This window comes from Gossypium arboreum, chromosome 12 (assembly GCF_025698485.1).
Source record: "Gossypium arboreum isolate Shixiya-1 chromosome 12, ASM2569848v2, whole genome shotgun sequence".
Lineage (NCBI taxonomy): Eukaryota > Viridiplantae > Streptophyta > Magnoliopsida > Malvales > Malvaceae > Gossypium > Gossypium arboreum.
The window spans coordinates 83,148,260-83,157,123 of record NC_069081.1 but is presented as its reverse complement, the minus strand read 5'-3'; the positions used below and the strand labels follow the sequence as shown (position 1 = coordinate 83,157,123).

General features: G+C 31.1%; 1 pseudogene; it reads left to right on the top strand.

The window, feature by feature from the left end:
* Positions 1-382: 382 nt before the first annotated feature.
* LOC108465134 (probable trehalose-phosphate phosphatase J) lies at positions 383-3,179 on the top strand (annotated as a pseudogene).
* The last annotated feature ends 5,685 nt before the right edge of the window (positions 3,180-8,864 follow it).

Here is an 8,864-nt window from a genome sequence, read left to right as displayed (position 1 = left end):
AAATATTAAAAATTTTAATAAAAATTAGAAATTTTGATGTAAGCTTAGAGTTTAGTATATATAAAACAGTTCCCACAGCTCTGTGACTGCTTCCTTCAATACGGCTGTATAACCACGAATTGTAAAGTTTCATTTCATGTTAAATGAACAAGAAAAAAATTAAAGCATGAAAATGTTCCTTTATCTCTGCGTTTACTTACCCGGTTTCTCTTAATCTCTCAGAAAGTGGGGACCAGAGTGGATCCCGCAGAAAATATTTAAACAGGATATTGGTCGGTCCCATAGTTTTAAGAGTTTGGGGCCGAGGGGGCATTAGTTGGTTTCGTCGGTTAGTGTTTGGTTTCCTATAAAATGGGCTTCAATGATCAAACCCCGTGTGTCTCTCACATACATTCCCTTCACTTCTATGCATAATTTCTCTGCCTTCTGCCTCCGTTCGTTAAAATATCTTTCAATGTTTTCTCATTTTTAGCCTTGCAATCTGGTTTCGTTTCCTTAATCTTTCAGGCTTCCTCAAAACAAAACAGAGTACTCTGTAAAATTCCTCTGTTTGAAGTTATCTTAACATTAGCATCCAAGCACTTGTTCTTTTAACTACCTTAATTTACCAAAATGGGTAAGTTTTGTTTTTGGAGTTTGGAGGCTTGGAGTCTTTAGTTTTCATGCTAAAAGCTTTACCGAAAGTGTTTCTATGGGTTTTATTTTTCTTTTGAAGTGAGTTTCTTTGAAGATAGTGCAAAGAATATTGCTGGTCAAAATGTGATGATCACTGATGCAAAATCTGTCCTCAACATGTCGATCACAGTAACCGTATCAACGCAAAATCCGCTAGCGTCTCCAGGACATAATATCTCCATTAAAACAAAGAAGTTGCTGCAAAACCATGAAATCAGCGCTGGAGCAAGAGTTAATGCATGGGTTGATTCCATGAGAGCTTCTTCTCCAACTCATACAAAATCCACATCTTCCGTTACTGATGACCAAGTTACCTGGAATGTAAGTGCTAAGCTATCCGGCTGGTGCCTTTGGTATTTACAACATCAAAAGATTCTGAAAATTTTATGGTTTATGAAAATATTCAGCTCCATCATCCATCTGCCCTTGAGATGTTCGAACAAATAATAGATGCATCAAAAGGGAAACAAATAGTAATGTTTCTTGATTATGATGGCACTCTTTCACCAATTGTTGAGGATCCAGATCGAGCTTTCATGTCCAAGAAGGTTGGCTATTTGTTTATATGAAACAGACAGTGTTTAGCCCTTTCTATAATTAGTTTCCGGTTAACGAACTTTTCATGTTTGTGTAATAAATCAGATGAGAAATACTGTGCGAAAGCTTGCCAAGTGTTTTCCTACTGCTATAGTGAGTGGCAGATGCAGAGACAAGGTACATTTTAATGCCTTAGATCTTGAGAATAAGCAATCGCCATTTTTTTCCTTGTTGTCCATTTAGGTATTCACATTTGATAACTGTTTCCTTGTTTTGCAAATTACAGGTGTATAAATTTGTCAAATTAGCTGAGCTGTACTACGCTGGAAGTCACGGCCTGGACACTAAAGGGCCAGAGAAACGCTCCAAATCTAAAAACGTAAGTGAGATGCATTGGTAACCTTTTCTTTTTCTCTTTCACTGCAGGAAAGAGTATGTTCGCTCGTAAAAGTGATGGTATGAACTAGCTAGATTAACTCGCTCGTGCGTTTCAGTGCTTGTACCTAATGGTTAAAAGGAACATAAACTTTTCCCAACTCTTTCAACTCGTTTATCCTGTGCTTTTGCACTTACAGGATGGTGAGTCTGTTCTCTTCCAACCAGCTAGTGAATTTCTTCCCATGATTGATGAGGTTGGTGTTCTTCACAGTCTTGATTACTTCAACCACTCCATGGGAATTAAAGCAAAGAGCTTAATTTCCATTTTTGTTTGTGAACTTTCCAGGTTTACAAACAATTGGTTGATACTACAAAATCAACTCCAGGAGCTAAGGTTGAGAACAACAAGTTTTGTCTTTCAGTACACTTCCGTTGTGTTGATGAAAAGGTAAAACCCCAATAGCAATTAATATTATCATCTTATTATCAGAAATCACTGTTTGCTTACACTGAAATTTTCTTTATTAAAAATACAGAAATGGAGTGAACTAGCACAGCTGGTTAGGTCAGCTTTAACGGAATACCCCAAACTTCGGTTAACTCAAGGCAGAAAGGTAGGAACGGGGATGCAATCTGATCTTTTTTTTCCTCACCTTCGATGATATTCAGATATAAGTTAGAGATATCTGAGTTTGAATGATATTTGCTGCAGGTTTTAGAAATTCGTCCTACAATTAAATGGGACAAAGGGAAAGCCCTTGAATTTTTGTTAGATTCTCTTGGTAAGTACTACATAATTTATTACATGATGTTTGATTGTTGACCATCCCCACTTCATGTCTGCAAATATATATTATATACTACTCATGAAGTGTTAAAACAGCAGCCACCTCCACTTGAATACTTTATTTCCCATAAAATTGTTAATGCTAGCAAAATAATGACATGATATTCTCCGCTCACTAACCATGATTATAAAATGTTTTTCTACAGGATTCGCTAACTGTACCGATGTTTTTTCCCGTCTACATTAGATATGATCGCACAGATGAAGACGCATTCAAGGTGTCCAATGCTCAAAATCAAAGCCAAGGCATCTCTTTAATTTATAAACTAGTGGATCTTGCTAATACTTTGATTTTTATTATTTTTATAGATATTGAGAGACAGAGGACAAGGCTTTGGTATTCTTGTGTCCAAGTTTCCCAAGGAAACCAGTGCATCATATTCTTTACAAGAACCAGACGAGGTGAGCTTCTAAACCAGTGCATCATTTTACATTTATTGCATTTGACCGAAAATGTTATTATGGTCAATTGCAATAAATATCGAACGTAATATCATAACAGAAATAGTAAATCTTGTTTCTTTTTGCAGGTGATGGATTTTTTACGGCGCTTGGTTGAGTGGAAACAATTATCTTTACAAGCTCAATCCAGAATGTAAAGACAGAAGATATGGGTAAAATAATACTAGTCCACCACCCTAGCAAGAACCTTAAAAGGTCGGACTTAGATTATGTTGTAAATTTGTGTTCATGATAATTAAGAAAGGGTGAACAAGAACGGAGGAAAAATTATTATACAGAATTCTGCCTTGATTTTTGGCTTGAAAGTCTTGTACAGCTTGTAACTAGTTGATTACAAGGGAAAAAGACTTGTAGCTTTCACGACTTGTCTATCATGCATAGAAATTTTACTCCGTCTCTTTTACCTCTCATCAAAAAAGAAACAAAAGAAAGCTATTTGAGCTCAAAGCCTGACTTTATTCTTTCATGTATTTATCCGTAAGATATGACAGGGTTGGAATTCCATCAGTTTCAATCCTCTACCTACCCAAGTTGTTGCCAAGAAAATAAAAAACTATATATTCATTTTGACCGTAAACATAACTATGATGAATCCAAAACCTTCTTGTGGTAGGAAATTATTAAAGCAGGTCCACATCATGTGATTCTAGAAATTTTTTTTTACAATAATGATTTGCTTTCAGATTATTCTTAAAAAAAAAATAGCATTTTTTTACTAAATTTCAGGTAGTTTGCATATCCATCTGCTAAATTGATTTGAGTTATTGCTTTAACTGTTTTCTTAACTCGAGAAGAGAACAAGAAAGTTAAACCAATATTTCTGTTTCCTTTTCCTTTTTTCCTTTTCCACATGATACGTGTTTTTCTTAAATATCTATTTTAAATATTTTATTATACACTTATTAACTCTCTAATTCTATTTGTCGAGTCAAAAATTTCATTAGTGTACCAACTATTTTCTCAGTATATATACATATATATAGAAAAGACATTCAACAATTAATATTAGGTAAACTATAAAAATAGTCACTTTTGTTTACCTTAAGTTACATTTAGTTACTTATGTTTGAAATATTACGTTTTAGCCATTTACTGTAATATTTTAGTCACTGAGTGATTAATTGTCGTTAATAGTTTAATGGTAAGTTGACATGCATGTTAAATCACCATTTTAAACAAAAATTTTAGATTAATTTATACAATCGGTCCCCATATTTTTTTCATTTTGAGCAATTTAATTTTTTCTTTTATGTTTTTTTTATCTTTCCTCTTTTTTTTTTTTTTTTCATTTTCTTCTACTTCTCCCTTTATTTTCCTTCATTCTCCATTTCTTTTAACGTAATTTTTCTATGTTTTCCATTTGTTAAAAATAGCTTGCCTCACTCGAAAAAATTAAGTTGTTCAAAAAAATAAAAGTATAGAGATTAGTTTTAACAAATGGAAAACATAGAAAAAAAAACTATGTTGAAAGAAATGAAGAAGGGAGGAAAACAAAGGGAGAAGCAGAAAAGAATGAAAAAAAAATTAAAACAGCATAAAAGAAAAAAAATTAAATTGCTCAAAATGAAAAAATATAGGAACCAATTGTACAATTTAACCTAAAATTTTTGTTTGAAATGATGATTTAACGTATCACGTCAGCTTATCGTTACACTGTTAATGACAATTAACGGTTTAATGACTAAAATGTTACAACACGATAACATAAGTGACTAAAACGTAACATTTCAAACATAAGTGACTAAAATATAACCTAAGGCAAAAAAAAAATGACTATTTTTATAGTTTACCCCTTAATACTTGGTACATTGGCAGTGTACCAAATATTACACAAATAGTTTTAAAAATGTAATCACTTTAATCCTGCTTGTGAAGTTTAAAAACTTCAAGAATAATATACAAAATATTTGCTCCATATATATAATAGTTATAATAACACATGTAGATATTATCAAATTATAATAAAATAATCTAATTGAATAATTTTATTGAAATATAAATAAAATAACTTATTTTATTTTGTTTTATTTAAAAGTGTTATAAGTAGAATACAAATACATGTTTGAATGACCACAAATATCAATTTATTACAATATGGAACTGTCTATCCAAGTATTTACAAAAAAAAATCAAACAATTACAAGCACAAACAAAGAATTGGTACAATCCAAATTAAAGATAACAAGCTGAACTAATTGGACTAAAACATAAAATATATAATATTTCTCAAATTTTACATTTTTTTCCTTAACTGTACATGAATTATTTAAGATGTGAATATTATAATATTTTATTAATTAAAATTGATGTATTTTGATTAGCACTCGTTTTCAATTATGTATTAAAAATAATAATATTTATAAAAACTATACAGTTTCTACTTAATTAATAAGTTATATAATTTCTTGCAATTATAATTATAATGTTTGCTGTTATCTTCTATTAATTATTTAGTTTAATATTATATATCATTATTTATTATATATTCGTTTACCATAATTTATATAGAAACACTATCAAAATAATATTCATTATATTACACTAATAAAAATTCTACATTTAAATTCAAAATATGAATAAATATAACAAAAATTAAAGCATAATATCAGTTAAAAATAAATATCTAGTCTTTAGGGCTAAGCCGAACAAACTTTAAGGGGGTCGAATGAAATTTTAATTTTTATAGTCTATATCTTTATAAGTTTTAAAGGATTAAATCAAATTTTTATAATTTTAGGGGGGCCAAAGTATAATTTTACCTTTATTAATTTAAAACTTTAAAAAAAATTCAAAGGCTTAAATATAAATTTTCCATTTTAAAGGGGCTGGGGCCTCTCGCCAAATTTCTCAGATCCTCTCTGCTAGTATTTCTTTATTATATATTTACACTTGAATTATTTAAAATATAAGTTCTATAATATTTTATGATAAAATTTTATTAATTAATTTGATGTAACAAATTTTAAAACATAAAATTTACAATTTAATTGTAAGTTGATTTTTCAAAATTATATTTTAATATAATTAAATATTATTTTCAATTAAATATTATATTATATATAACCCTTTCACTAATAATTTTGTTTCAAATTTTAGCATCTAAAAGAATATAAATCGAAAATTATTATGAGTTAACGCATTAGTAAACTTTTTAATCTAAAAATATGCAATTTAATAAATGAAACTATTAAATATTATATTAGAAGCATTAAAGTATAGCTACACTTTGGAACTATAAAATTATGGTTCATAATCAATAATTTATTTATATACTATCAAATATCTATCATGTCCAATTATAACTTTTTACTACAATTTATTAGTTATTATTGTATTATTATTCATTTACTATTTTTCATCAATCATTTATTATTTTGTTATTTATCATATGTTAGCACTATATTTTATTTTAATTAATTTATGTTTTTTTATGTTTTTAAGTTAATACCACATCATCAGTGATAAATTGGACTCATTTTTTAGTCCTTTTTTACCCAATGTAGGCCTGACATAATATAGAAAGATGATAGCTTGACATATGCAAGTAAGATAGTTTTTTGCTCTAGCAAAATATTCTCCTTCTCTAGTGTACGTAAGCAGACAACTAGAGTGGCGCAAGTACCTGAACAATTTTTAAATGTTGTGATTTTTAAGTGGATGTAAAAGGGAAAAAAGAGACCTAAAACTCGAGGGAAGGAAAGGAAAAGAGGAGAAGTTGCCAAAGCCTTCATGCATCAAGTGTAACACTCCTAACCCATATCCGTCGCCGAAATAGGGTTACAGAACATTACCGGACTTATTTCATAAACGATCATACATTTCTCATACAATTATCAATCCAAATTTAAATCATTCACAATCATTCATATCATCCCTAATACGAGCCTACGAGGTCGAAAATATGCTTTAGAAGTGGTTCGGGACTAAACCAATATCTCAAGAAATTTTTAGAACACTTAGAAAATTTTACAAATTGTAAGGACACACGCCTGTGTGGCCCGGCTGTGTGTCTCACATGGACAAAGACATGCCCATGTCACAAGCCATGTGGACTTTCAAAATGGGATCACATGGCCATGTCCCGGCCCATGTTTGACCCCGTGTAACTCTTTGAGTAAGGTCACACGGCCAACACCGACTAGCCCGTGTGCCTTTTGAAATGGCCACACATGCCCGTGTGCCAGGCTATGTGCTAGGTTGTGCTAAACCTGTAGGGTATACTGACTTATGCCACACAGCCAAGTCTGTAACATCCCGATTTTGGGCCTAGTCGGAACAGTGGTTTCGGGACCACAAATCCAATGAGGAAAATTTTGTTTTTATTATACTTTTATGGTATACCACTTCACGAAATGATTTTTGAAAATTTCTTTCAAAAATTTTGACGTTTGGGCACTCAATTTAGTCAAAAGGACTAAATCGTAAAAAGTGCAAAAGTTGAGTTCTACATGCTAGAGGTGTCCAATTGTTATGAAATTTTAGATTGGAGGTCCTTATATGGTAATTAGACCATTGGTTAAGTTGGTGGAAAAAAATGGACATGATTAGGCATGTTCCAAAGTTTTTCATTAAGGGCATTTTGGTCATTTAGTTATCAAAATGAATTAAAAACAAAATTAAAAGCCAATTTTTGTCCATCTTCAACCTCTTGGCCGAAACTTCCATGGAGAAACCATGGCTAGGGTTTTTCAAGCTTCCAAGCTCAATTGTAAGTTCGTTCTATCTCCGTTTTTAATGATTTTTACGTTTTTGCAATCCTCATAACAAGATCTATCTATTCCTACCATTAATTTAAGCTAGGGTTTATGTTTAAAAATTGACCCATGTGTGACATGCATACATTTCGATGTTTAATGGTAGAAAATGAGTGTTGGGTGTTAAAGAAATGACTTTTGTTAAACGGTTTTCGATGAAAATGTCCGAAATGACCATTTTGTAAAAGTTGTAAAATGGTATAAATGTGTGTTTTTTTTATGAGAATTGTAGTTTTCTATAGTTATGAAAATGATTCGGCTAGGCCTAAAATTCAAGGAAATTGAATAAAAATCATTTTCGAGCCTAGGGGCAAAAGTGTAATTTTGACAAAGTTTAGGGGCAAAAATGTAATTTTTCAAAAATATGATTTTTGGGTCAATTTGAATAATGTGAGTCCTAAATGGGCTATATTTGAAATGATAGATCAAGGAAATCGAGATTCGGGCTTAAATCAGGAAAATACAAGGTTTTGGACTAAATTGATAAATTGTCGTTTTCGTATTCGAGGTAAGTTCGTGTGATTTAATAAGCATATTATTCATGTTAATATTGTTATACATGAAATATATCTTGCTATGATTGTATTGAATTTGATGTTAATAGAAATTTGGTGGAATACGATATTTTAAATGAAATGAGTATGTTTGTATAGAAACAAGGTGACATGTTATTTTGATTGTATGGATTTATGCTCAAATAAACATGAAAATGTGTTGATTTGAATGTACATTGCATGATAATCTATGTATATTGATATACTTGATGAAAAGAGAAAATCTCGGTTGAATAAAAAGGATAATCGATGGATTTCTATAAATGAATTGACAGTAAAAAGGATCTGGCCCGGACGGGTGTTCCTATAGTGATCAAGCCTCCCGAAGAATATCACTGCATTATGGATTTAACCCGGACGAGTAATCCGATTAGGGTCAAAATTTAGCCTGGAGTGGTAATTCAGATCCGAGCTCATGAAAGTAATTTTTCGTCACAAGGGATTTAGCTTGGACTGGTAATCTCGACATTTACTCTATGAGTTTATACTACGGGGGATTTAGCCTAGACTGGTAATCCCGCAGTAAGAGCAAGGTTAGCGGGAGTACGTACTTGAAATGATCACTTGCATGATTTGACGGTAAATAGGATATCTATCGAGATTTCGAGAAATTCAACGGGATTAATATGAGAAATGAATAAAAAGGGTTTTTGCCAT